This window comes from Rhinopithecus bieti, unplaced genomic scaffold (assembly GCF_001698545.2).
Source record: "Rhinopithecus bieti isolate Rb0 unplaced genomic scaffold, ASM169854v2 scaffold_13348, whole genome shotgun sequence".
NCBI lineage: Eukaryota > Metazoa > Chordata > Mammalia > Primates > Cercopithecidae > Rhinopithecus > Rhinopithecus bieti.
This window is the reverse complement of record NW_016808764.1, coordinates 1,357,778-1,380,167: the sequence shown is the minus strand read 5'-3', so window position 1 is coordinate 1,380,167 and position 22,390 is coordinate 1,357,778.

Genomic DNA, 22,390 nt, shown 5'->3' with positions numbered 1-22,390 from the left:
TTAACTTCTTTAAAATTTGACAATGGATCATTTCAGACAGTATTTTTTCTTGCTTTTTTAAGTGAATCTTGTAAAATTTTCCAGGCATTTTGTATGAACGAATAGTAGAGCTGAGGCAGACAGTATTTATGCCTAGAAATGGGCATACTGCTTCTGTTTTCAGCTAATTAGTGTTAAGTCAATGTAATCAGGAGTTCAACTGGGTCTGAGTTTTGCTGCTGTTATTGTTACCCCTAGTGCAACACACACTTTAAATTACTCCAGTCCTGCATTGCTGCCACCTTGTGCTTAATGTAAGGCCTACAGTACCTAATGTTAGTGTAGGCCTTTAATGTAAGGGCTACAGTACCTGCAGTATCAGTGTTCCTGCTCCACCCAGCTTTTAGCAGGTTCGACATACTATACCATAGACGATTCCTCTCTCTCTGCTCCTTTCCTTACCATAGGTAGATTGCTGTTGTTTATAGCTCAGTGCAAGTTTCATGGTGGGAGGAGGGGGGAATCTTGGTTCTCCTGTGATAACCTCAGTCTTATCAGGTCCTGTATTTTAGAACCTCAGGGGTAGAGTTTTCTTAGCAACTCTGCCCTTCCCCCAGTGGGAATAGACCTCTGCTTTATCAATGTAGGAATCTTGGCTTGTGTGTTTCTTGGCCCTTCCCTGCAGTCAGTGGTTTCCACCTACTGTCAATGTAGCTTGAAGAAACAGCTTTTCTTTTCTTTTTATTGAGACGGAGTCTCGCTCTATCGCCCAGGCTAAAGTACGATGGCACAATCTCTGCTCACTGCAAGCTTCGCCTCCCAGGTTCACGTCATTCTCCTGTCTTAGCCTTCCGAGTAGCTGGGACTACAGGCACCTGCCACCACACCCGGCTAATTTTTTTGTATTTTTAGTAGAGACGGGGTTTCACTGTATTAGCCAGGATGATCTCGATCTTCTAACCTCGTGATCTGCCTGCTCGGCCTCCTAAAGAGCTGGGATTATAGGTGTGAGCCACCATGCCCAGCCTTGAAAGAACAGCTTTTCTATCCTACAGCCAGTGGCAACTGGCATTTGTCTGAGACCGCGAGGTCAGAGGAATGCCAGTGAGGGAGAGCTTGTCAGGTGTCTTGTCCTTCACTCCGTCTTTCTCCTGGGCACTTATTAGAGGCCTATACAAAAGAGCTGGTTAGTGGATGTGGGCTTTCCTTGTGTTTGGGACTCCCAGGGATATTAAACTGTCATGTAAACTTAGAGTTAACCTTTAAGAATTTGTTAAACTTTCAGTTGTTTCTTTATTACCAGATTTTATAGTTGCTACCTTTTCTCTCATGTTCTGCAGAAGGCAAATAGCTTCTGTGTTCCCATCTCTGCTCTCAGAGGGGTTCACTACTCTTTGGAACTCAGTTCACCTGATTGCCTTTCAGTTGCAACTCTCTGCTGGTAAAAAAAAGTTCTTGTTTTTAGATTATCCCACTGGTTTTGTTAGAATGGGAATGATATTCCTTTGTGACTTTCCACATCTTAAGTGGAAGCGGAATGCTCTATCCATATTAAACTGTATATATACACTTCTCAAATCTTCCTTGAATTCTAAAAGGAAAAAAAATGAGTGCTTCCATAAGATTTACTCACTGGTTCAACTAATTGTATACTAGTTGCTTAAATTTTTTTTTAATCAGTCACTTTGGTAATATAAAGAATGATATAGAAAATCCACTCCAGAAAAATGGATATTTGTTCATACAGACACAATTTTCTTTTTTCTTTTTTTTTTTTGAGGCGGAGTCTCACTCTGTCGCCCGGACTGGAGTGCAGTGGCCGGATCTCAGCTCACTGCAAGCTCCGCCTCCCGGGTTTACGCCATTCTCCTGCCTCAGCCTCCCGAGTAGCTGGGACTACAGGCGCCCGCCACCACGCCCGGCTAGTTTTGTATTTTAGTAGAGACGGGGTTTCACCGTGTTAGCCAGGATGGTCTCGATCTCCTGACCTCGTGATCCGCCCGTCTCGGCCTCCCAAAGTGCTGGGATTACAGGCTTGAGCCACCGCGCCCGGCCAGACACAATTTTTAATATAGCTTAAAGTGATTCAATTTCAAGAAGACGGGTCTTGGTAAATATGAAAAAAGGAAAGAGACTACTGTGGTCATGCTGGCTGATTCATTCAGATATTAGATACTTTTTGCTTTTTTCTTCCTGGTTCACTTATTTTCTGTTACCATGATTCGTGTTTACTTTGTTAAGAGGGCTGAAAAGGCCTTGAAACAGTAGAGTGCAGCAGAATGTACTGGAAAGTGTCCTTGAGCTTGGAAACAGGAAAACTTGGGTTTAATCTTGGGTCTTTCACCAGCTAATTGTTTGCCTTGTGGTAAAGCTCTTAATCTTGCTATTCTTCAGCTTTATTCTCTGTAAAATGGGGGCATTGAGGGAGCAGAATCTTCAAGCATACAGGAGACAAGAATTGGGTCAAAGCAAGCATATATAATTTGTTATTTAGCCTTATCATTGTAATTGAAAGGATACTAAGGCAACAATCATAAGACCACTCACAGAATGCCTCTATTCTGATTACACACACACAAGTGTGTGTGTGTGCGTGTGCATATATATATATACACATATGCATATACATATATATAGAGAGAGAGAATGAGAATGAGACAGGGCCTTGCCCTGTCACCCAGGCTGGAGTGCAGTGGCACCATCTTGGCTCACTGCAACCTCCGCCTCCCAGGTTCAAGTGATGCTTGTACCTCAACTTCCTGAGTAGCTGGGATTACAGGCACACGCCATCATGCCTAGCTAATTTTTGTATTTTTAGTAGCAATGGGGTTTCACCATGTTGAGCAGGCTGGTCTCAAACTCCTGACCTCAAGTGATACACCCACCTTAGCCTCCCAAAATGCTGGGACTACAGGCGTGAGCCATCACACCAGCCTTTACGCACACGTATTTTTTACCTTTGCTTATTATCTTCTGGAATCTAGAGTTTTTATAGCATGTTGGATAAAGAGAAACAGCTTTGATATTACTTTGCTTAGTTTGAATCTTGGCTCTACTAACTGTGTGAACTAGGGAAAATTACTAAGCAAATTTGTCTCCATTTCTCCATCTATACAATGAGGATAGTAATGGTACCCTCCCCATCCATGGGGTTCTGTGAGGATTAAAAGAGATAATACATGTAAATTAGTAGCATAATGCTGAGCTCATAGTAAGTGCTCAATATATTGAAACTATCTTTTTCACTTAAAATTACAGAAGTGTTTTTATCACATTTCTATGTAATGTTTATAATTGTCCTTTTTATGTCTGGACAGTAGTCTATAGTGCAAATACAGATCACTATGACTCATTTACATTTTGTTTGACAGGCTAGTTCCAGTTTTGGGCCATTCAAAATAATACTATTATGGTTTGTTTGTTTTTTTTTTTCATATAGTATGCTTTTTTGCTTCTGTTCACTGTTTCCTTTAGAAAAACCCTTGAAATGGTATTCTGGGTAAAGAGAATGAACCTTGACATGGGTCTTGCTGCATATCCAAGCATGTATCTTGGACTCACAGTAGAGTAGAGAAAGCTATCACCCTCTACCTCTGATTCTCATGGGGACCAGAAGACATTCATTGCTTGTTTTATTCCTTTGAAAGAGATACCTTCATTTTGTCTGTTTCTCTTTTGGGTGAACTGTCCTGGCCATTCCTACTTACTCCTAATGGCTCATGACTCACACCCATCAACCATCTCAGTGGTTCTGAAAAAATTGCAAATCTAATTTTCATGTCAGCTGCTTCTGCTTGGGATCCCCTCAAGAAGGAAAGCATCCTGTTGTGGGCCGTGGGGTGCCTGTTCTGCAGGTCTCTCCTTATTTGGCTCAGCTGGAAGTGCATGTTATCTGGGGGAGATTGGTTTGGAACTGTTTAGAAGTTTTCTAGCTAGTGAGAGAAGCAGGCCTCAATGTCCCCTGCCTAAGGGATCTTGTTTCTTAAGCAGATGCCATTGCTTGAGGGTAAAACTTAGGGAAGACAGGCTTTCCTTTTTCAATAGTCCCAGCCTTCAGTGGCTGCTTCCGCCACAAGACCTGTTTATTCCCTTCCCCTTCCATCTCCTCTCAGGTGCTTGCTCTCCTAGCCATCTCACTCTGTGTATTTGTTTGCTAGGGCTGCCATAACCAAATACCAAAGACGGTGTGGCTCAAACGACAGAAACTTACCTTCTTACAGTTTTGGAGGCCAGAAGTCCAAGATCAAGGTGTAGGCAGGTCTGTTTTCTTCTGAGAACTCTCTCTCTCTCTGGCTTGTGGATGGCCACCTTCTTGCTGTGTCCTCACAAGACCTTTTCTCTGTGTGCCCCATTCTTGACCTCTGTCTCTCCTTATAAGGACAGCAGTCATAATGAATTAAGACCCTACTCTTATGACTTTAACCTTCATTACCTCATTAAAGGTCCTATCTCCAAATACAATCATATCATGGGTTAGGGATATGAATCCTGGGGGACACAATGCAGTCCACAGTATTATTTCACTGTTGTCTAGATCAGAGAAAACACGTGCATATGTACACACAGATACATGGTTTCAAGTTAGGCAAAAGAATCCAGTTTTGCAGGAGAATTCTGCCAGCTATATTCAGACAGGAAAGCTGCCAAGTCTAAGGGAGTCAGATGTTTGGCAGGAGGTCACAGTAAGTCGAGGGCCTTGCCTGATGTTCCCTCTGAGCATGGCCTTGGCCCACAGGCATTGATCATATAGCAGTAATATTGAGCTCATCCATTGGATGTGCAACTCACTTGGTTCTAAGTTGACAATATTTAGGGTAGGCAATACTTATTTGTTAAGTTGGTACAAAAATAATTGTGGCCATTGAAAGCAATGACAAGGCTGAGGAGGGTGGCTTACGAGGTCAAGAGATCGAGACCATCCTGGCCATCACGGTGAAACCCTGTCTTTACTAAAAATACAAAAATTAGCTTGGGTGTGGTGGTGCGTGCCTATAGTCCCAGCTATTCAGGAGGCTGAGGCAGGAGAATCGCTTGAACCCAGGAGGCGGAGGTTGCAGTGAGCTGAGATTGAACCACTGCACTCCAGCCTGGTGACAGAGCAAGACTCTGTCTCAAAAAAAGAAAAAAAGTAATGAAAAAAGTGCAATACCTTTTGCACCAACCTAATATTTATTTTTTGGAGACAGAGTCTTGTTCTGTCATGTAGGCTGGAGAGCAGTAACACAATCTTGGCTCACTAAAACCTCTGCCTCCTGGGTTCAAGCAGTTCTCGTGCCTCAGCCTCCTGAGTAGCTGGGAGTACAGTCACCCACCCCCATGCCTAGCTAATTTTTTTGTATTTTTAGTGGAGATGGGGTTTCACAATGTTGCCCAGGCTGGTCTCAAACTCCTGAGCTCAGGTAATTCACCCGCCTGAGTCTTCCAAAGTGCTAGGATTATAGGCGTGAGCCACCGTGCCTGGCCGAGGGTAGGCCATATTTAAATTTATAGATGCTGTGAGTTCACTCCTGATTATTAAATGTACAGCCGTTAATTTGGGTTTCCCCCATGGCCACTCTCTCCTGCCCTGTTGCCATGCCTGGAGAGCCACAGAGACCACAGCAAAGACTTTGACCTACGTCTTCTGAAATTTAGTGGCCTCAGATCACCAATTCCTCCATGGTTCTTCTCTTTTTATCTCAAATCCTATTGATTTTTCAAGTCTTTTATCCCCACCCACCACCTGGTGTGATTTGAAAGCCGGCTTTTCACCTCTGTCCCCTCTCAGATTCCTTCTTATCAGGACAATTTAAAGTGCTCCTTTCCTCCTAGATCAAGTGCACCTGTCGTACACCTGGCTTTTCTCATGGGCTTCTCCCCTGCAGCTTCCACATATTTATTTCCTTAAGAGCCAGGTGGTGTGGGTACAGAAAGCGATTGAGAGATCAGGGAAGGAGAGCTTTGGAGGAGGTGTGTTCTTTATCTAAAAGGCTGAATCTACAGGCTTTGAATTCACCCGAGGAAAAAGAGTGATGGGAGGGAGGGTTCTTATTATCAAGAGAGTAATATGCTCAAGCAATACACTCAGTGAAAAATAAGCATCCTATTCAAAGAAATCACAAGCTCATGAATGGTCCAGAAAGCCACTTTGATCTACCTGCCTTAATGATTCTCTTCCGTTTGTGTTAAAAATCAAAATGTACTAGTCTTATTTTAGGAAAGCCACGTTTGTAGATGAACACAGTGTGTGCCTCTCTAAGGGGCCCTGAAATATTCCAAATACATTTTTTTTTTTCAGTTGTAAAAGCCAAGTCATGGTAAAGTCAGAGGGACAATGTGTGAGCTCCATAGCTCCTTTGGGGGTGGAGGCAGTGGCATCGTTGATGCCCTCATGTTCCTCGTTTAGATGGCTCCTTTACCTGGACTTTTTCCATTGAGGCCTGAGTGATGATAAACCGGTTTCTGAGAGATGACCCAGGAGTACTTTGTCTTGATCTAATATCAACGGACACTTTAGGAGGCCGAGGCGGGTGGATTACTTGAGGTCAGGAGTTTGACACCAGCCTGGCCAACATGGTAAAACTTCATCTCTACTGAAAATACAAAAATTAGCCAGATGTGGTAGTGCATGCTTGTAATCCCAGCTACATGAGAGAGAGGCTGAGGCAGGGGAATTACTTGAACACGGGAGGTCAAGGTTACAGTGAGCTGAGATTGTACCATCGCACTCTGGCTTGGGCAACAGAGCGAGACTTCGTCTCCAAAAAAACAAAAACAAAAAAAACAATGGAGCCTCCTGGGCACCCAGAAATGGAAAGGGAGAGAGACAGGGGCTTTTCCAAGCCGCACACTGTTTTATGCAAGGCAGCAGCTTTCTTCTACACACCTCCAACCCCTCTAACCCCTCTTGTAATGTTTCTGAGAAGCGCATTTCAGTTAGTATAGTGCTAACTTCGCCCACGGGGAAAAAACATACATGCTTAAGGTGTCGGCAAGACAGACATACCAATGAGGAATTCATTTTCTTTTAATGTCAATATCTATATTCATACACACATATATATGACGCAGATGTAGGTACCATATATATGACATACATAGATCTTAAAATGAGACCAATTGCACATGAATATCAATCTTTTCCTGTATCTACATCTATATCTACATAAATATATATACTGGAATGATGTGGGGTAGCAGTTGGGGCCTCAGAGCTTTCATGTGTCCCTGAGGAGACAGGTTCCTTGACTACTGTAAACCCTGGGATGGGCACCATGACCACCTGCAGCATTCTTTTCCCCGGAATTACTGAATAAGGAGGGGAAAATAAATTTTTCTTGGGGGAAGCTTGGCCTTTTCCAGATGTGCTAGACATCTCTGAGTGGTGTGACAAGCAGCTCAGGACTTCCCTGCCATTCACAGTATGGGAGAGGTGCCTGTCTTGTTGTGACACTGGTCAAACAAATACCCTCAATTTGGGTCCAGCTGGGTGCAAGTGTAACAGTAAGCACAGCGAGTTTGGAATCTGTTGAGTTTCATGATTTATTTTTTTATTCCTAGGCAATTTGCTAACTTCTAACAATTCCAGAAATGAATTCACTCTTGACTCATCGGGAAAATGTGTAGGATGTGAACTGGGAGCCAGGGAGTCCTGGGTTAAACTGTCAGCTCTTGCACTGGTCAGCTGTGTGAACTTGATAGTTACTGAATCTCTCCAGGATGAATTTCCTTGTTTGTAAAATAAAGCATAACATGACCTACTTCATGGAGTAGTCAGGATGCCTGAGAAATGTTCTCTTCCCTCCCCAACCACTGCCCTTCTTTTCTGAATTCCTTCCTCCTCTCTTTTTCCTCCATCCTTCCCTCAGGGTCTGTATTTCCCATACCAAATCTTGGTGTATTTTTTGGGAAAGATCCAAAAGCTCAGCTTCAGGAGGAGCACAGAGAGAGCCCACGGATGGGGCTGGCTGGGAGAACACTATGGGCATGGGAGGGCTCAGCAGACAGGGTTGTCTAGGTAGGGAAGGTTAGATCAGGATTTGGGGACCTGCAGCCTACCAAGGGCAGAAGGCCTGGCTGTGCACCCCACTTCTTGTCAACAGAGTCAGGGGCCTACTGGAAGATACTACACGCCACTCATGGGTCATGATCAGAGGCTTCAGATGACTTTGTGGGTGACTGCAGCAGGTGTTCAGAGCAGGGAGGGTCACTCCAGGAGTCCTGGAGTCCATCTGTGACCCAGTAGGCTTACACCGAAGGGTGCTTGGGAGAGTTGGATTGGGACAAGTCTCCTTCTGATTGGGTAGGACTGTCCTGCTCCTTTTATAAAATTTCAGTTCTAATTTCCTTCTCACCATTGCTTAGCTGGCTCCAAATCTGCAGAATGCACTGGGAATATGGATCACATTAGAATCACTTGAGTGTCATTCTGATTATTTGCCATGGCTAATATGGATATTTTTCTAAAGCAGGCTCAAAGGAGAATGAATGTATGTTCTCCCAAATTAATTTGTTGTGAAAACAAAGTCACTTCAATTCCCTGGATTCCTTTAAATACTTGATCTTTCCTCTAGTTTTCTGGCCCTGGTCCTTCATGACCCATCTCTTTTCTGGGAACTATTTTCCTGGCTTAGAATCCCAGCCCTGCTCTGAATGAGGAAGAGGGGAGGCTGTCCCCAGATCACTTGGGAGGAGCCAATGAGAGGCCCCCCTCCCCAGTCTTTTGAGCAATAGAGGCGCACGCCAAGGTCCTCAGCAGAGACTGTTTCTTAACGTCTATCTGAAAATAGCTTCCCTGTCATAAAGTGGGTCCCAAGGGAGTTGCCAAACTGTCCAAGGAAACTATATATGTACATTTTTATATATGCATTATATATGTAAATATATATGCATTATATGTAAAATATAAAACATATATAAAAATTAAAAGTTTTATTCAGGCAATCTTCTATACAGTTTGAATTTAATTTGTTGGCTTTTGAAAATGAGTCATTTAATGTCAATTGTTTTCCCAGATCGTTCTCAAACCTCCTTCTCCCAGTCCCTCCCCAGCCTGGCTAGAGCCTGAATCAAAGCTGACACATGAGAGTATGTCCTGGTAGGAATTAGGGTTTGCTGGTGTTGCCCTTTCACCTGGCTTCCTGGCTGATTGGGCATGGCTTAGATCAGGGTACTGTGGATTTTGTGAATAAATTTTTCTTCTATCCTTCTCATTTACTTTAAATTATTTTACTTTAAACATATATAAAATATTTGCTATATCCCAGATGCTGTGCTCAGTGCTGCAGGGAAGAGGGATCTGAAATTGAATGTGGGTTGTGGCCTTGGCAAGGGTCTTGCAGATTGGTCAGAGGGGTAAGCTATGTTCCCATTACAAGGGAAATAATAATGACATTTGTTGAATTCTTACTATTTGTTAGACTGTGTTAACTGGTTTTCATATATGATTGTCTTTAATTTTTATAATACTCAAAGCATGTATTTTTCCCATCTTAGAGATGAGAAAACAAAGGGTGGTAGAAAAGAATAGCTTGCTCCAGCTCCTAGGACCAGAGCAAGGATTTGAAGCCAGATCCATCGAGCTCCAGGCCTGATAATGTAAAAAGTGATCAGTACCACAATAGTGATAATTCTTTTTTCTCAGTTTCTTATCCAGAAAACAGGTATGGCCACCCTGCCATCCTCCTCACAGGGCGGTTGAAAAGATAAAAGTGAACATGGGAAAGTGCATTGAGCTGTTTTAAGAGCCACAGGGAGAGACCGGTGGTACTTGTGTGTGTGTGTGTGTGTGTGTGTGTGTGTGTGTGTAGTTTATGGTTAGAGAGTCCAGGGAGAAAAGAAGACAGCCTGTTTGACCTTTCCACCCACATCAACTGCATCAAAATCTCTAAAGAAGGGGGGCCCCATGTGACGCTGCGCTCATTAGTAGGGAGCAAATCCAGACCTGCCCTGTCCTAGCTATTTGACTGCTATGGTTTGGATGTTTAGCCCCTCCAATACCATGTTGAAATCTGATCCCCAATGTTGGAGGTGGGGCCTAATGGGAGGTGTTTGGGTCATGAAGGTGGGCTTCTAATGAATGTCTTGGTGCCGTCTTCATGGTAACCAGCATGTTCTCTCTGTATGATTTCCTGCCAGAGCTGGGTTGTAAAAGGAGCCTGGTGCCTCTCCTCTCCTCTCTTGCTTCCTCTCTCACCATGCTGGCTCTCCTTCCCCTTCCATCATGAGTGGAAGCAGCCAGAGGCCTTTCCCAGATACCCAATTGTACAGCCAGCATAATTGCAAGTCAAATATTAAATCTTTTTTTCTTTGTAAATTACCCAGCCTCAGGTATTATTTCATAACAACACAAACAGACTAAGACAATGACCTTGGCCAAGTAAATTCCCCTTGGAGAGCCTCAGATGTCTTATTTGTAAGTCAGGAAAATGATACCTGCTCTTGTAAGGATTGCAGTGACAATGGATCATGCCTGTTAAGCATTTGGCATAGGATAGGTGCCTGGTCAGGGTGTGTTGGATATCCCTTCCTTCTTCTGATTTTTCCAACTTCCTGGAGTCTTGCTTTCCCTGTAGTCCATATTGTGGTCCCACTTTCATGAGGACAAGTTAGCAGCATATGCTAAATTAATTTAATTAATTTCTGAGATCTTGGCTACTAAGTGTTCCTGGTTTAATACCCACCTTCCTCGGCTGCTGGCAGAGGAAAGAGATGGGAAAACACTCAGAATCCACAGGGATGACTCTGTAACCTGGAATTCCAGGCTCTGCCAGAGGTTGGGGAGAAGGTCACCATGTAGGAAGTGGCTAACTCTAAGCCCCTGCTAGGCTGCCTTCTGACTCTTTGAGAACATCTAGTACTTGAACCCCTGCACCTTGAATTTTTGTTTCTCTGCAGTTGTTTAGCCCCTCTTCTCTCTGGTTTCCTTTGCCTTGATTTTCTCCACTAAAAGTGGAGGAAAACAGAAGAAAACAGCCATCTCCCTTCAAATGGGCTGTGTTCACAGTTTCCATGGAAAGAACCCACCCCTTGAAGGGCGGCAGAAGAGGTGTTAGAGTCTGACAAATGTCAACAGAAATTGATCACAGGAAGGTAAGATGGCAGGGAATCAATTGCTCTCCCTCCTGGGGAGACACATTGGACAGACAAGCTGTCAGGAAGGACATGCACAGCTTGTACCGTGTAGCTGTGTTTGGGGTGGAGAAGGGAGCCACCTGCTTTCATCTTTGTTTATTCAACATCCTCAATGTGTGCAGTATAGCTCTCAGTGATATGAAAGGTAAATATGTGATCCCTGGCCCCAGGAGCCCCAGACTCACCAAGGAAGCAAAGCATAGAACTCAGGAAACTCTTGGCAACTCATCTTGGGGATGTTGGGTTCTCAGCCAAGGTGCAGGAGACCCAGAGATGAGTTCATCCTACTAGGCTCAGAGCAGCTTCCTGAGAGAGCTGATCCTGACGGCCATGACAGGGCGGGCGGTGGGGGGGCGGGGGTGACTATTTTTTAAATCTTTGCACAGAGTGAGATAAGTCAGACCTGTTGCAATAAAACTCTGTTCATAACACTAGGGAGGGCTCATTCTGGTGCTTGGCATGCTAAGTGCTGTATGTCTGTGAGCTGCACTAGTAAGTGTTATTATTTTTGCTGTTGTGGTTTTCCAACATTTTCGGTCAAAGGCTCAGATACCATGCCTGGGTGAGGCAGTCATTGCACAGGTATACTGCTGTGACTCACTTGAAAATCCTTTGATGACTCTGAAGCCCAAATTTCATTGTGGGCCCCTCCGCAGGAAATTGCTGCTCTACTTATGGACTGAGAGAAGATACTGTGTTCCTGGGCTCCTGATGACCTGTCCCAGGTCATCACAGCCATGCCCCTCGAACTGGATGCTTCTGCCATGCTGAGCTATCATGTGGGCCATGCGGACCCATGCCTTTGCCCAGGTAGCTGCTTCTGTTCCTCAGAATGCTGCTTCCTCCCACCGTGCTCCACCTGGAGGACACCTACTCATCCTCAGAAGCTTCCAGCCTCAGCCCTTCCCCTGTACCTCTGCACAGTCTTCCCAAAGAAGGCTGAAGTGCTCCTCCTTTGTGTCCCAGCACACTCGACACACACCTTCATCACAGCAATTCCTTTGCATCAATTTTTCCCACCAGCCTCTAAACTCCTTTAAGGGTGGGGACTGGACCCTGCTCACCACTGTTTCTTCACCCAGCTCCTAGCACTGGCCTGGTCCATGGTAGGACTCTATGCATGTTCAATGACTAAAGGACCATGAGGGGGCCAGAAACAGCACCAGACTGAGAATCAAGGGACATGAACTTTAGACCAAACTTGGGTAGGGGGCAAATAACTGTGTGACCTTGGTCAAAGCAGCCCCACCTGTGTGAGATTCCCTTCACAAGAGCACGTGGGGAAGTACAGGTAAGAGGTCAAGGTTAGAGAGTTGTCTTCATTTCAGGGTAGGCCTGTGACTGATATGGAGAAGAGCCAGGGGACATGCTTTTCATCACGAAAGGAAACACACAAAGGTCGGACTCATTCCAAATATGAAGACCTCAAAGGCAGTAATTTAGTTTAATCATCTACATGAATTGAATGTATAGTTCCAGAAAAGATGCACAGGGCCTGGAGTTTGGTTCCAGTGTCCCCTGTTGGCTGGGCTGGATGACTTTGGGGAAGGCCTCTCTGACTCTCAGGTACCTCAAACATGCTTGTCCATTATTTGTCAAATGTAGCTGCCCTCACAAGGATGCTGCGAGCATCATGGCAGGTGATTTACAGGAAAGCACTTGGGAAGCCATGGGGTGCTTAGAAACAGAGGGCTTGCAGGAGTGGCTGCTATGGGAGGCCCCCTATCCCTCCACCCCAGGTGCTGAGAGTCTTGGCCTTGAGGGTGCATAGCTGTGACCTTCTGAGACCTGCCCTCAGAGCAACAGGTATCTCCTCACAGAGGGTCCCCTCCACTCTCCCTACCTCCAACAGCCTCTGGGTATTGCTTATGTGGAAGAAGACTGGCCTCCTTGCCGTAGGAAGGGAGCAATGTGTGGTGCAATTGGTGCCCCAGCATGCTCCTCCAGGGTGGCCTGTAAATCCCTAAACAGTGTCTCTTAAGTGCGTTGCTGTCATAGGCATTCTGTAAATTCTCCAGAGAAGGTCATCTAATCATAAATATCAAAGTCAATAAGAGAACAAGAGTTACTACATCTAGCTTTCAAACACAGCCTTCAGAGCCCTGGGAATCTGGAGGGATGCCCCTGGGACTGCTGGTGTGTGTGTGTGTGTGTGTGTGTGTGTGAAAAAGGGAGCCCAGAGGGTGGTGAGGGCTTCCCTGGACCATTCACCCTCCACATTTTGATGATGATACAGCTGAGGCCCAGAGAAGTGAAGTGATTTCCTCAAGATCACACAGCTAGTCAGAAGCAGAGCAGTGTCCAGAACTCAGCTTCCCTTAATCCAAGATGAATACCCTTTCAATGGCACCTCTCCACCAGCCAGAGCCCTGCCAGGAAACACAAGGCTGATGGATGATTTGGTGAAAGGAAGACTTGCAGAGCAGTGGGTAGGGTTATGAGGATCAACAAGGGATATTGAGGCACCCACAGATAAAGCAAGAGCAGGGGTCTTTGCTACCTCTTGGCTTGAAGCATCAAGGTCAGAAAACAGTGTTATTGGAACCCAGTGAGAGATGAGGGGGAGAAGTGGCTGCCCAGTAGGGGCTAATATGCAGAAGGGAGAAGCCCCTGCCAGCACAGTGGCCCAAAGATGGCCCTCTGACCCCTACCTGACCCTCGAATCTTCTCACCTGCTGGTAGGCAAGCAGCAAAGGAGCCCTGAAGATGCATTTCCTGGAGGCCACCCCCAGGGCAGAGAAGGATGGAGATTGATGCCAAGGATGCAAACAGAATGACCAGCATGACTTCATGATGTAGCCATTCCCTCCTCCAGGGTAGTGGACAGTGACAGGGCGAGACTCCAGCACATTGCAGGGCAGGTTTCCTGGCCACTCTGTGTACTTGGTAGTGAATTTAGTATTTGTGAATGTGCGTCATGTTCCCTCAGCCTCAGAGCCATCTACTGTTCTGAGAGGGGCTTGTCTTCCTGAGGACCATGGTGGAGGAAAATGCTCCTCTTGTGAGAATAAGAGAATGAGTGACAGGACAGAGAATTCCCTGGTCAACTCTCTACCAGAAATGTACCAGGTTCCACAGTAGATGGGCTCTGCAGAGTTGGCATGAATGATTCACGGGAGTGTGCTTGGTGAGTTTGGACAAACATTGAAATTGGGTTTCACTAACAAAGCCCTACTCCACCATGACAGGCAGGGTGCCTTGAATCCTAATTTTCAGATTCTGAAGGACAGCATTTGCATGCTGTCTCTATGAAGACTTTATTCAAAGCTTGCTATTGATTTTGGTCTTGCATGTCCTAAAGAGACAGCTTGCTTCTACAGAAATAATTTTACAATTTATGAAATGCTGTCTCCTTTATAAATTCTTTCCCCTGAGGAGCAGACCCTCTCCTTGGCAGGAGTTCTTCAGGGAATGCCCAGGGGACCAAGCAACACTTGTTATTTTTAAGTTGAGCATATCCAAAGTGATTTCAAGGACAGTGTATGCACTTGTTGATTCAATAAACATGATCCTGTATAAGGAATTATTGAGTAGAAGGCTATGCTGGAAGGTGGAATAGAGAATCTGCCCTCACATTTCCAGAACTCAACATGACCAAAGGAAGTGATGCACATTAAAATTATGATTCTGTTTTACACGGTCAGGCCTAGAGCATCTGCCACTACAGTCTGTTGGCTGCTTGCCTTGCCACGCAAATTTGCTTTCCATCCAGGCCAATTTGCTCTAGTGAGGGTCTCCCTGGATGTCATTAGCAATGCTTTATCTTCTGATAATGTGAGGAGTGTTGTGCCTCTGAACATTATTGCCTGCAGATTCTGGTGCATGCAATGAAGAAAGTTGATGGTATCTCAGTAGATCTTACCCTTGGGAAGTTTCTTTCTCTGCTTTGCATTCTTTTACTAGGGCTTTAGAAAAATCTGTTTAGCTTCGAGGCATCCCCACATTACATAGGCTGGATATGCAAAAGTCAGTCTAGAAGGAGCTAGTTTTTGAAATTTCTCATAGGTCTTAGCAGAAATTGTTAGAGAAGCTGATATAATTATATAGATTATATAATTATATGGACAAGCTGGGCATGGTGGCTCATGCCTGTAATCCCAGAACTTTGGGAGGTTGAGGTGGGTGGATAACTTGAGCCTAGGAGTTTGAGATCAGCCTGGGCAGCATGACAAAACCCCATCTCTTCTAAAAATACAAAAAAAAAAAAAAAAAAATTAGCTGAGTATGGTGGCCCATGCCTGTATTCTCAGCTACTCCAGAGGCTGAGGTGGATGGATCACTTTAGCCTGGGAGGTCAAGGTTGCAGTGAATAATGATTGTGCCACTTGGGCAACAGAGCGAGACCCTGTCTGTCATATATATATGTACAAGATAAGAATGCCTCTACCTTTTAGTATTTGGTAGAGGCGACAACTTGTCAGCTATTTCCTTTTCATTCCTCTTTTACTCAATAAATATTTATTGAGAAATGATTGTGCGTGAGGCATGTGGTAGGCACTGGGGATATGGCTATAAAAGAGGACCAAAAAATCCTGTGTAAATGTAGCTTTTTATTTAAAATGTAGTGGAATCTTGTGGTACATCGATCCATCTCCCATCATCTATTCATGTTTGTTTCACATTGACTTGCATTGCCACATAATTCCATGTGGCTGAAAGAGCTTCAGAGAAACACTAAGCCCCATGCCATTACCCATAATTTAGCTAACAGGTCAAGTAAATCTACAGCCTATGCAGAGTGAGGGGACCATGGTGCCTGAGACCCTGTTAGTAGGACTGGAGGACTGGGGTATAAGGTTTCCCATGTGATGAGAAGGATGTAGAATGTCATTTGAAAGGGGGAGAAAATCTTATGGTCCATAACTTTTCTCTGGTAGCTCTTGATATTTAAATTTGTAACCTTTCATTGATTGCTGCATGCATTCATTCAAGAAATGTAGATTAGACTCTAGCCATGTGCTAAGTAATAGGAATATAGAGATGAATACAGTGTCATCTGTGCCTTCAAAGGGTCACAGAAGATTAAACTAATCTTCAGGAAATATGAAACTAGAAGTCAAGATGTGTCTCCTTTATTCTCCAATCTCAAGCTATTTGATAGTTTGAAAGAAGTGCTGTTTTTGTCCTCATGACTCTTTTCCCAGAAGGCTGGGTCATGCTCTCAACATTCCCTAGTGGTGGACTTCAGTACCTGCGCCTTTGGGATCTCTTGGTGGTAGGGTTTCTGGCAATCAAATGTTCACGTAGACTTGGGCTGGGTGTGGAAACTTAAGGGTAGCATAGAGTTTTTCAGCAGGCATCCTGGGGCCAAGACTGCGCAAATGTAAGTCTAGCTCTCTGCTTACTAGTTGGATGACCTCAGGTAAAGTTACTTACCTTTTCTTCCTCCCATTTACTCATATGTAAAATGGAGATAATTATAGTCTCTAAATCATACGTAGATCTCTTCTGTATGGAAGTGTGGTAGTGGGTATGTGATTGTGTATTTCTTAAAATGCATAGAATGACAAACCACAAAAAATTTATCTTACTGTATGTAAATACAGAAAAATCAACCAGTATATATGTGTATGGGGGAGAGTTAGAATGCAGACTTAGGGCAAAATAATGTAACTGCATTTTAAAACAAATCATGTAATCCCACTGAAAGGAAGAAAGGAGTTAACTGAAGGAACCTTGGAATGCAGTGTATGTTTAAAGTATCTAGTAAAACAGACAAAAGAATTGCACAGAAACATAATACTCCAGTTGGTAAATTTGTTTCTCACAAGTGTTTGGGTTAACAATTCTGAAGGTGCTTAAGTTTATCCTGATCATGACGAATGATTTTTGAATCTGAGGAATCTTTTACCCTGAAAATTTCCTACTATCATGTTTTTGGATGTATCCTTTCCTTCCCTTCATCATCTATTTTCCTTACTTCTTGCTCTTTTTTCCATACTCCTTATTTCTCTTCCACATTCCCCATCTGCTATCTCTATGCAGTACTTTGAGTAAGTTTTGATATTGAATGTCCACTTACTAATTCCCTCTTTGGTTGGCTATGTCTACAGTTTAACCAGTCATTTACCTATGTTTTCTCTTTTTCTTTAAATTTCAGTGATTATATTTTTATTTCATAAAATTCTGTTTAAATATGTCTAAAACCTATTTTTTTCTAAATTATTTTCTTGACTTAGAGCTTCTATAGTTACATTTATCTTTTGAAAATATTTTACAACTGTGTTAAAATGTTCCACTTAATCTATTTTAACTTTTATTTTTTGGAAAATTTTAGGCTTACAGGAAAGTTCTAAAAATATTGCTGAGAAGGCCTGTAAACCCTTTACCCTGCCTTCCTGTATATTAATGTTTTACATAACCATAGAATAATAATCTCAGAAATTAACCTTGGTACAATATCATTAAACTACAGAATTTATTCAGGCTTCAGCCATTTCTCCACTAATGTCCTTTCTCTATTCTAAGATCCAATCAGATCCCATGTGGCATTTATTTCCCTGTTTCCTCAATCTCCTTCAATCTGTGACAATTTCTCTTTCTTTTCTTGTCTTTGGTGACCTCAACACTTTCGAAGAGCACTGGTCAGTTATTTTGTCGATGGTCCCTCAGTTCAGGTTGGTTTAACATTTTCTCCTGATTATACTGAGCTTATGTATTATTGAGGAGAGGTGGTGTGCCTTTCTCAGTGCCTCGCACCAGGGAGCACATGATACTGATAAATACTACTGATGATGTTGACCTCAATTCCTTGGTTAAAGTGGCATCTGTCAGGATCCTTCACTGGAAAGCTACTATAGCCCCCTTTTTAATTACTAAGAATTTTGGAGATACTTTGAGACTATATAAATATTTGATTTCTGCTTAAATTTCTCCCCACTCATTTTAGCATCTTTTTATGGATCTTGTTTGCATTGATTATTTTTGTGGTGTTTTAATAGTGATTTTGTATTTTCCTCATTCTTCCACATTTACGAATTGAAATTTCTTCTGTAAAGAGAAATTGTCTTGTTTCTCTTTCTCTCTTTTTAAATCTATCTTAACATGGACCCATGGAGATTTATTTTATTAACTGGGGGTATAATTCAGTTCTACCCTTACTTGTCTTGTTGCTCAAGTTATTCTAATTTTGGCTACTAGGAATTCTTTCAGGTTGGCGTCTGTGCTCTTTCAACACAGCACCGTCTTTTAGAAAGCACTTCTTTACTTTCTGACATCAGAAGAAGATCCAGACTCATCTTTCTTTTATCCTGCCTCAACTGTGGAATTAATCTGTTCTCCAAGGAGCTCTTATTTCTTTTATGGAGAAATGGTATTTAGAAACCAAGTTCTGGGTGCTAAGTGTGCTCACTGCAACCTGGGTATCATTGTCTCAGCAGACAGAGATAGGAAAAACGTATGTGTGTACTAACTCACATACACACTCAGCTCTCTCCCATCCCCACTCCAAAATACAAAATGCTGGGTTCATGTTGATACATCCCACTCTAATCCAGCACCATAAGATTCACTCTGGCCTTCTTTTTCTTTACTTATTTGTAATTTCTTTCTTCTACATAGTAAGAAACTGGCTCTCACTGTCTATAATGTATTTACCTACTTGTTTAACTTTAGTATACTACAAACATATATTGCATTCCAGAGTTACTTAGTTCAGTTACCTTCTTCCTCAGGGTGGCTATGAGATTAATTTGAAATGTAGTTAGTCATTTATCAGTCTGCCTTCCAACTCTTCATCCCCCACATGCTGGTTGATTAAAAAAAAAAACATTATTTTGGTGTGCAGTACTATGGATTTTAACAAATGTCCAGACATGTACTTATCACCATAGTCCCCTACAGAACAGGTGTATCATCCCTGAAGTTCCCTGCTGTCCTTTTACATTCAAACCTCTCTCCAGCAGCCATTAATTTATTTTGCTTTCCTATAGTTCTGCCTTTTCCAGAGATTCATATAAATGAGATTGTTTAATATGTAGCTTTTGGGGCATGGGTTCTTTTATATAATAAGGTGCATTTAAGATTAATATGTGTTCCATGCATCAGTTGTCCGTTCCTTTATTGCTGAGTAACATTCCATGGTAATAATAAAAAACAAAAATACAAAAATACATTCCATGGTATGAACGTACCAGTTTGTTGATCTGTTCGTCAGCTGAAGAACATTTGGATTGTTTCAGTTTGAGGAGATTATAAATAAAACTGTAATAAACATTCATATGTGGGGGTTGATGTGAACATAAGTTTTCATTTTTCTTAGGTAGATAACTAGGAGTAGCGTTAATGGATCATATGGTAGGTGTGTGCTTACATTTGTGTAAGGATCTACCAAACTATTCCCAAAGTGGCTGTTTGAATTCCAACCAACAGTTTTTTGTAAGCATTCCAGTTGCTCTGTATTCTCATGAGCAAATGATATTGTTAATGTTTTCTGATTTTAGACCTTCTAATAAGTATATAGTAGTATCTCATTATGTTTTCTGCATTTCTGTAATAATGCTGGAAATCCTTCCATATACTTATTTGTTATCCATCAATCTTTTTCAATGAAGTGTCTATTCATATCTTTGGCCCATTTTTCTATTTGGTGGTTTGTTTTCTGGTTGAGTTTTGAGGGTTCTTTACTATATGCTGGATAAAAGTCCTTTGCCAGAAACGTTATTTGCAAATAATTTCTCTCAGTCTATTCTTCTTACTTTTTTAGCAGTCTTTTACAGAACAAAGGTTTTAAATTTTAATAACGTCCAATATTTTTTTGGATTGTGCTTTGGGTGTAGGATCATTGCCTAACCCAAGGCCACCTGGATTTTCTTTTAGAAGTATTACAGTTACATACGTTTCATTTATAACCTATGCAGCTAATTCTTGTGTCAATTGTAAGGGATAGGGAAAGGTTTAATTTTGGGACATGAATATCAAATTGTTTTGGTCCTTTTTTTTTTTTTTTGAGATGAAGTCTCCCTCTATCACCCAGGCTGGAGTGCAGTGGTGCAATCTCAGCTCACTGCAACCTCCGCCTCCTGGGTTCAAGCGATTCTCCTGACTCAGCCTCCTGAGTAGCTGGAACACCAGGCACCTGCCACCATGCCTAGCTAATTTTTGCATTTTTAGTAGAGACGGAGTTTCACCATATTGGCCAGGCTCGTCTCGAACTCCTGACCTTGTGATCCACCCACCTTAGCTTCCCAAAGTGCTGGGATTACAGGCATGAGTCACCATGCCTGGCCAGCACCATTTGTTACAAACACTCTCATGATGGCCGAATAGGAACAGCTCCAGCCTCCAGCTCCCAGTGTGAGCAACACAGAAGCTGTGTGATTTCTGCATTTCCAACTGAAGTACTGGGTTCATCTCACTGGGGCGTGTTGGACAGTGGGTGCAGGACAGTGGGTGCAGCCCAACAAGCGAGAGTTGAAGCAGGGCGAGGCATCACCTCACCTGGGATGTGCAAGGGGGAAGGGAATTCCCTTTCCTAGCCAAGAGAAACCGTGACACACAACACCTGGAAAATCAGGTCACTCCCACCCTAATACTGTGCTTTATCAAGGGTCTTAGCAAATGGCACACCAGGAGATTATATTCTGTGCCTGGCTCGGAGGGTCCCATGCCCATGGAGCCTCCCTCATTGCTAGCACAGCAGTCTGAGATCTAACCGCAAGGTAGCAGCGAGGCTGGGGGAGGAGTGGCCGCCATTGCTGAGGCTTAAGTAGGTAAACAAAGCCTCCAGGAAGCTCGAACTGGGTGGAGCTCACCACAGCTCAAGGAGGCCTGCCTGCCTCTATAGACCTCCACCTCCGGGGACAGGGAATAGCCAAACAAAAGGCAGCAGAAACCTCTGCAGAGGTAAATGTTCCTGTCTGACAGCTTTCAAGAGAGTAGTGGTTTTCCCAGCATGGAGTCTGAGATCTGAGAACAGACAGACTGTCTGCTCAAGTGGGTCCCTGACCCCCGAGTAGCCTAACTGGGAGACATCCCCCACTAGGGGCAGTCTGATACCTCACACCTCACATGGCTGGGTACACCTCTGAGATGAAGCTTCCAGAGGAATGATCAGACAGCAACATTTGCTGTTCAGCAATATTCACTCTTCTGCAGCCTCTGCTGCTGATACCCAGGCAAACAGGGTCTGGAGTGGACCTCCAGCAAACTCCAACAGACCTGCAGCTGAGGGTCCTGACTGCTAGAAGGAAAAATAACAAACAGAAAGGACATCCACACCAAAACCCCATCTATATGTCACCATCATCAAAGACCAAAAGTAGATAAAACCACAAAGATGGGGAAAAAGCAGTACAGAAAAGCTGGAAATTCTAAAATTCAGAGTGCCTCTCCCCCTCCAAAGGAATGCAGCTCCTCACCAGCAATGGAACAAAGCTGGACAGAGAATGACTTTGACGAGTTGGGAGAAGACTTCAGAGAATCAAACTTCTCCAAGCTAAAGGAGGAATTACAAACCCAGTGCAAAGAAACTGAAAACCTTGCAAAAAGATTTGATGAATGGCTAACTAGAATAACCAATGCAGAGAATTCCTTAAACAACCTGATAGAGATGAAAACCATGACACGAAAACTATGTGACAAATGCTCAAGCTGCAGTAAACAACTTCATCAACTGGAAGAAAGGGTATCAGTGATTGAAGATCAAATGAATGAAATGAAGCAAGAAGTTTAGAGAAAAAAGAGTAAAAAGAAATGAACGAAGCCTCTAAGAAATACGGGACTATGTGAAAAGACCAAATCTACATCTGACTGGTGTACCTGAAAGTGACAGGGAGAATGGAACCAAGTAGGAAAACACTTTTCAGGATATTATCCAGGAGAAATTCCCCAACCTTAGCAAGGCAGGCCAACATTCAAATTCAGGAAATACAGAGAATGCCACAAAGATACTCTTCGAGAAGAGCGACTCTGAGACACATAATTGTCAGATTCACCAAAGTTGAAATGAAGGAAAAAAATGTTAAGGGCAGCCAGAGAGAAAGGTCGGGTTACCCACAAAGGGAAGCCCATCAGACTAACAGCGGATCTCCTGGCAGAAACTCTACAAGCCAGAAGAGAGTGGAGGCCAATATTCAACAGTCTTAAAAGAATTTTCAACCCAGAATTTCGTACCAGCCAAACTAAGTTTCATAAGCGAAGGAGAAATAAAATCCTTTACAGACAAGCAAATGCTGAGATTTTGTCACCACCAGGCCTGCCTTACAAGAGCTCCTGAAGGAAGCACTAAACATGGAAAGGAACAACCAGTACCAGCCACTGCAAAACCATGCCAAAATGTAAAGACCATCGATGCTAGGAA